Source organism: Leptonychotes weddellii, chromosome 7, assembly GCF_054177405.1.
Source record: "Leptonychotes weddellii isolate Sample4059 chromosome 7, ASM5417740v2, whole genome shotgun sequence".
In the NCBI taxonomy this organism is placed as follows: Eukaryota; Metazoa; Chordata; class Mammalia; order Carnivora; family Phocidae; genus Leptonychotes; species Leptonychotes weddellii.
The window spans coordinates 92,475,234-92,482,857 of NC_138375.1; the positions used below are offsets into that span (position 1 = coordinate 92,475,234).

At 44.0% G+C, this 7,624-nt stretch overlaps 1 long non-coding RNA gene across 1 annotated transcript; it reads right to left on the reverse strand.

Annotated features, from left to right (window-relative positions):
* Positions 1–481: 481 nt before the first annotated feature.
* LOC145722688 (uncharacterized) lies at positions 482–7,396 on the reverse strand. Its single transcript, XR_014147131.1, has 2 exons — positions 2,210–7,396; positions 482–1,068 (listed from the first exon to the last, which is right to left on the reverse strand). It is a non-coding gene; the product is annotated as an uncharacterized LOC145722688 (long non-coding RNA).
* Positions 7,397–7,624: the final 228 nt, after the last annotated feature.

A 7,624-nucleotide genomic window follows, 5' to 3' on the forward strand; every position in this document is an offset into this window, starting at 1 on the left:
ATAACCAGAAGCAATAGCATTTAGCAGCTCAGAAAAGTTTCTTATAAATGAACCAGCCAGGACTGAATTCTATGATGACAAGACACAGAACAAGAGTATATTTGAGGGGCGCCTGGGTGGCTAAGTCGTTAAGCGTCTGCCTTCGCTTCATGGTCCCAGGGCCCTGGGATCGAGCCCCGCATCGGGCTCCCTGCTCAGGGGGAAGCCTGCTTCTCCCTCTCCCACTCCCCCTGCTTGTGTTCCCTCTCTAGCTGTGTGTCTCTCTCGCTGTCAAATAATAAAAAAAAAATTTAAAAAAGAGTACATTTGACAATTTTTAACAAAACTTTACTCAAAGTTTTATTTTCTCAGATCTTCAAATATCTGATCTGAACATATTCTTTTATCTTCATTTGTATAAAAGCTTTATTCTCAAAACCTTATGCCAATACATCAAAGTTTCTCCTTCCCTCAAGGTTCCTACTATTAAAACTTTGTGACCTTTTGTTTCACTTTAGTTTCTGAATTTAAAAACTTGGGGGGCTTTGAATTTTCAATTCTACAGTGGCCTTGGAGAACATGTTATCCCACTACTGTTTATACTCTTGGAAAATATAGGACATTACGGTTAGGACATTATAATTATCTACCGTATATTAAATATCTTTTAAAAATGCTCATAGACCTAGCAGTTCTAAGGAAATTATTGGGCAAGAACACAAAGATGTAGGTACAAAGAAGTATTTTTAATAGTTAGAAGAAGAAAACTAATTCAAATATTTAATAAGAGATTGGCTGAGCAAATCTAGGTATATTCAATTAAAGGTAATGTTATGCAGACAATAAAGATGATGTAAATACACATTGACATAAAAAGGTATTCAGATTATATTGTGAAGTTTAAAAAGTAGATTACTAAATAGCTTTCTGAGCGTGGAAAAAAGTCCAGAAGGTTACACACCAAAATGTTCACAGAAGTTGCAGTTCTTCACGGTAGGATACATTCATTCTTCCTGTTTTCTTCTCTCTATTTTCTAATGCGGCTACAGTAAACATGCCTTCCTTGTGTAATTAAGAATTAAAGGAACACTACATGAAAGAAAAAAGAATACTTTTACTTCTTATCATGAAGAAACACTCCTTTAACCCTATATTGCTTCCAGTTTCTGTCCCATCTCCTGTTTCCATTGATGGCCAGTGTTTGCCCACCTTTTCTGCATTAGTCCCTCTCTTTTCTTGTGAGTTCCCTCCCACACTCCACCAACACCACCACTGTCCATGTCACTGGTCACCTCCGCACGGCCCCTTCTGCTGGCCTCCTCCTCCTCTCTCCTCAGCTGGGACAGAGCCCATCACAACTGCCTTCTTCCAACTCCTTCTCACTTGGTAGCGGCAGACCTCTCCCTCTCCTCTCTCTTTCTCTCTCATCCCCTCCACTGACAGCTCCTCTCCCCTCTCCCCTGCTGAGGCCTCCTCATCTCCCTGACCTCAGATACCCACATTAGTTTCTCCCCGAAATCCCTGACCTTTAGAGTCAGCTGCTTCTTCTACTTGAATATCTAAAAGATATCTCAAACGAATACATCTAAAACAAACTCTGGATTTCCTTCCACTGCTTCCATGCTATTCATCCTCTACGCTCATATCGATTAGCACATCTTGAAAGCTCTGCCTTCACAGTATCTCACGGATCTGACCACGTCTCAACCATGTCTACCCCGACTGCCTCAGTCCAAGCCGCACCGTCGGTCTCTGGGTAGAACTTTGGCAAAAGCCTCCTGTGTTCAGCGTGCCCCAGGCTCCCTGATCTCCTCACTGCTTCTTGAATAAGCCACCTCCACTCTGGACTCCTGTCCTTTGGATTTGCTGTTTCCTCTGCCTAGAATGTTCTTCCCCCATACATCCCCTGGCTCCTTCTCCCACTTTATTTTGGTTTCTGCTCAAATGTCCTTTATCAGAGAGGCCCTTCCCGGCCACCCTATTTAAAATATCACAGCCCCATCCCACCTCTATCTCCTTGTGTCTTGCCTCATTCTGCCCTGGCTGGCCCACAGTTCTTACTGCCGTCGAACGTCCTCGCCGTGTATCTGTTACTATCTGTCTGTCCCCAGCAGATCATACGCCCCATGAGTGCAGGGATTTGTCTGGCTGCCGCACTGCCAACACCAAGAAGAGCAAAACCCGAGCCAGGATAAGTACTCAATAAGTATTTGTAGAAAGAATGACTTGCCTGAGCTATGACTTTTTTTTTCCTTTGTAGAAAGGACCTCTTCTTACATTCTCTGAATTCTTCAACATCTTTGGGGTGGAGGGATGAAGTGGTGTTTGAGCGAGGCAGAGCAAGGGAAAAGCGCTGTAGCCCCTTCTTCGGGGAGTCTCAGCCAACTGCAGAGATGCTAGAGTGACAAGAGGAGGAGCACGGAGCAATGGAAACTGCTTAGAAATGTTCCAGAACTTCTAATCTGCGTGGGGACCTCTTGGCCTTGGCCTTGATCCCTGATAGTTCCCATTGAACACGTTGGCTTAAAAATGGAACAAAGGAAAAAATACTTTTGAGCAGCAGCTAGATCATAAAGGAAGATGAGCTCACAGCCATGAAAACTCCAGACAAGAAGAGCCAAGGGTGTCTTGTTCTCGTTCCTCTCCTCCTCTTTGGGGGCACCTAGGCTTCTGCAACCACTGTGTCCTGATTCTGGTTCCCTTTGTCCAGCCTTGTTTGCCTGAATCCCCTACACAGTACCTGGTTTACATCTAACAGCAGAAAGCACCCTTCTTCCTCCTTCCTTGGTAACTCACTACCTTGTCTGACACGACACCCAGCATCTTGGTGGACTATATCTGTCTCTTTTGGAAAACAAAGGTCTGGAAATTATTTCAAGGGCTCAACAAAGTTGAAAAATGCCTCATAGCCCTTACAGCACCCGTGGGGGCTTTCTGTCATCACTTTAGTAATGTGGGGAAGTAAAATACAAAGCAGAGTCCAGTGATGGGAACTTAAAGGCAGGCTGTGCCTTTGATTTGCCTGAGTCTCTGATACTGTGAGCGGAGGGCCGGGGGCCATGGACAAGGTGCTGTCTCTCCCTCAGTTATCAGTAAATGAATGTGAACAAACGGCTTCCTCTCTTTCCACAGACCCTGGAGGCTTTTATTTACTCAAGGCAGCATTGTCTTTTGGTCTGAGTCTTGGATGTGTTCATATGTTTTATTTGAAAATCCGTTCAGACACAGACCTAGGGAAGAAGCTGCCTTACCTGAGGAATAGTAAACTCCAGCGTTTGCAGCATATTCCAGAGCCTGAGAGGAGTCTCCTCCATTTCTGAGAATACTGCCAGGGGCGGTAACTTTATTATGCTCTTCTGTGAGAAAATGATTTCCTATCTTTCCCTAACTTACTTTTGAGTTTATGTAATGCTAAGGGTGCTGATGTGGTTAGTTTCAGAGAGAGTACTCACGTACTCTTTCTGTTATCAGTCAACACACACACACACACACACACACACATACACACACACTTATATACAGAACACCTACTACAAGCCTCACACCAGGCTGAATTTGGGGATATAAAGCTGAGAAGAAAAGTCCGTGTGAATGTTGCCATCCAGCGAGACGAACTACTAAACTGGGGGATCAGAAGGCGGAATTGAGGGGATTTCTGGCTGGATTTTTTTAGCTGCATAATGCTGGGATGCACGTTCAAGAATTCAGGAGAGCAAATGTTCAGAAAAATGCCTAGAAGATGGACACTCTTGTGAACAGCAACTCTCATTTTGCATGTAATAAGGTATTTAGCACATTATCCCATTCCATTTCTAGAACAGTTATTGAACACTTGCTGATGTGTATGAGGCACAGTTCACCATGATTGTCACTGAGTGGTAAAGGCAGAGAGGATTTTAAATTTTTCTGTTTGCTTTTCTAGTTTCCAAATTTCTCACAGTGAATATGCACTGCCTTTCAAAAAAGAGGAAAATGTTATTTACTAAATTTAAATTCTCAGGCACCTGGGTGGCTCAGTCAGTTAAGCGTCTGCCTTCGGCTCAGGTCATGTTCCCAGGGTCCTGGGATGGAGCCCCTCATCGGGCTCCTTGCTCCTCGGGGAGTCAGCTTCTCCCTCTCCCTCCGCCTGCTGCTTCCCCTGTTTGTGCGCACTCTCTCACTCAAATAAATGAATAAAATCTTAAACAACAATTTAACTTCTAAATACAAGCAAAACTGTTATGAGACAGGCCCTCATTTATTACTATGAGAGTGTACATTGCTAGACACTTTCTGGAAAGCATTTAGCAATGCAGCAGACGCTTACAGCGTGCCACATACCTGTACCAGCCTCTGTCCATTTGCCCCCAGGTCACTTCTGCCTTTGGCTGGTCTGCTCTGAATTTCAGAGAGCTGCTGCCTGGGGGTCATGTGCTTGATTCCCCAGTCACTTGGCTGAGGGGGATACTAGTGGGAAGCTGGGGGGTGGGAGGAAAGGAGAAGGCAGCTCCCCTCCCTCTTTTTACCTTGGGTGGCACTTCCAAAATCCAGGGCTCTGGATCCACCTCCTGCCCACCAGGCCTATTGTGGTTCTAGATTCCCTCAGGTGCTCACAGGGGTAGTAGTGGCTTCAACCCTAAACTCCGGCTTACCTCACTTGCCCTGAGTGACTCCACAGCTATCACCCATGTGAACAATTTTTTGCATGAACTTCCCCATTGTTATAAAAACTTGAGTGTTTTTTGTTTTCCTGATTGGACTCTGACTGATACTCCATCGGACCCACCACTGACTTCTAGTAATCTCTCATAGGGGAACAATCGGAGACGATGACATCAAAGATTTATATAAAAGAATGTCCATCGTACCATTACCATTTGCAAAAAATTAGAAACAACATAAATGTCCAACAGGAAGTGTTGTGGGTTGGATTGTGTTCCCCAAGAAGATATGTTCAAGTCCCAATCCCTATACCTTTGCATGTGACCATATTTGGAAATAGGGTCTTTACAGGTATAATTAAGAGTAGCCATACTCAATTAAAGTAGGCCCTAATCCGGTGAATGGTGTCCTTCTTCTTCTTTTTTTTTTTTTTAAAGATTTATTTATTTATTTGAGAGAGCGAGAATGAGAGAGAGAGAGAGAGTACATGAGAGGGAGGAGGGTTAGAGGGAGAAGCAGGCTCCTCGCCGAGCAGGGAGCCCGATGCGGGACTCGATCCCGGGACTCCAGGATCATGACCTGAGCCGAAGACAGTCGCTTAACCAACTGAGCCACCCAGGCACCTGAATGGTGTCCTTCTAAGAAGAGGGAAATAGGGATACAGACACACAGGAGAGAAGCCATGTGATGATGGAGGTGGAGACTGGAGAGACACAGCTACAAGCCAAGGAACATCAAGGACTGCTGGCCGCCACTGGAAGCTACAGGAGGCAAGAAAGCATTCTTCCCTAGAGCCTTCAGTGGGAGCATGCGCCTGCCAACACATGGGTTTTGGACATGGGGCTTCAGAACAGTGAGAGAATACATTTCTGTCATTTTAAGCTACTCAGTTTGTGGTAATTTGTTTAGTAGTCCAAGAATAAATGTTTTAGAAGAACTAAGTGCTATATATATATATATATATAATATATTAAAAAAACATAAAACTTGATGAGGGAATGTATTTAAAATGCATGTTCCTGGGTCCTAGATAGTCTGATGCATTAAGTCTGGCTTAGCAGCCAGTAATATGTTCTAGAAATCTTAGCCAACATCAGCTGGCAGGCTGCTCAGCTACCCCTGGCTATAGTCAATCACGGTTGGTCCTTAATCTTGTTCTCTGAGATATCATTTAAATTATTTGAGAGAGAGGCCACTTTTCTTGGTTTCCACTCTTAAGTAGTCTCAAACTTCAATGGAGCCTTAATTTCCAGTTAATTAACCTGTCAGTCTTACTTAGAAGAAGTTAGTTTCCTTCAATCAGAATTGGGAAGATGGCATTGATGCCTAGAGAGGTGTTTGCCAGCTTTCTGAAAGTCTTAGATTAGGCCCTTCTGATCCCAAATTATAGAAATCAAACCTAGCTAACCTAAACATAAGGAAGTAAATAACAAATAAATAAGGAAATCCCCGGAAGAGTTGAACAACCTGCCTGAAGGAGGGCTGGATCCAAGGCAGATCCAGTCATTAGCATTAGCGACAGTTCCAGACCACTACCCTCATTCAACACCAGGAACTCCTGATATCTGTACTTCTCAGTTTAAACTTCCAAATCCTGCAGAGAGAAATCTTATTGGCTCCATTTAGCTCAGAGGTCCCCTGTATCAATCACCTATGCCTAACAAAGAATAGGGTCACGCAATTCAGACACAGGAGTTGGGAGCCCAACCATGTGGTAGGGGCCAGTTCCTTGAGAAGGGAGACAAGAGAGTGAAAACTGCCCCAAGAAGCTGCCACTCTCCTGACTCCCTTTCCCAGCTCCTACCCTGAGTTCCTCTGTGAGAACAGATCTTAAACCTTCTCCTAGGATAGACCAGTTCTGTCTTCCTTGCCTAGTCACACTCCATTCCAAACCAACTTATTTCTGAAATGTCTCTTGAGTTCTCTTTCTCACAGCTCTCATCCATGTCAAATTTGGATTCTTGTTCATCTTGCACACTCAGGCACTTCTGAGAAATCCCCTCTCTGGAGGGGATTCCTATAGGATCAATGAGATGATACTGCTCTTTAGATAAATGACACCAGGAAATCAGAGCCTGTATGTCTTGGTTTGGGATATTTTTCTAGTGGCGGTGATGGGTTGTGTTGAGTCATCCACACTAGTCTCCCTTGTGACCACTCTCACACACTGGAGAGCAAACCAGCTGACTAATGGCAAAACGGGGCTTTTCCCAGTGGAAAGGTGGGGTGGCAGGGAGTGAAAAGTTAATCTAAGCACAATAGCACCTAAATGAAATGAGTTATCAGTTTTGAAAATGACATGTCTATACCAAGTTAACTCTCTTCTCCCCAGTATTGCTCTCAAGGATGAGCCAACCACACTGTTAAAAAAGCAGCTTCCTTGGGTACTTCATACTTTATTCTTTCTCTGCAGGCAATACCCTAGCTACCACATACTGAAACATTAGCTATAACAAAACAGCTCTTAAGAGTCATGTAAAGTTGGGGCATCAGGGTGGCTCAGTCAGTAAAGCCTCTGACTCTTGATTTCCACTCTGGTCATGATCTCGGGGTCATGGGATCAAGCCCTGCATTGGGCTTCATGCTCAGCGGGGAGTCTGCTTGGGATTCTCTCTCCCTCTCCCTCTGCTCCTCCCCCTGCTCATGTTCTTGCACTCTCTAAAATAAATAATTAAAAAAAAGTCACGCCAAGGTGCCACTAAACTCAGATATGTTGTCCTCTGAATTGAATTTTTAGAAAAAACGTAATGGAAATGCTTAGCTTACACTAACTGTGTGCCTTTGGGGGCAGTTATATAACTTCTCTATGACTGTTTTCTCATCAGTGAGATGGTATAATAATAGTCCCTCCCTCAGGGGATTGTTGAGATGATTAAATAAGTATAAAAAAAATTAGAGCAGTTCCTGGCATGTGGTAAGTGCTCAATAAATGTTAGTCATTATAACCATTTCCTGACACCCTCAGGTAAAGTTTGATATGCCTAGTCTCTCTGAAAGCAGCCTG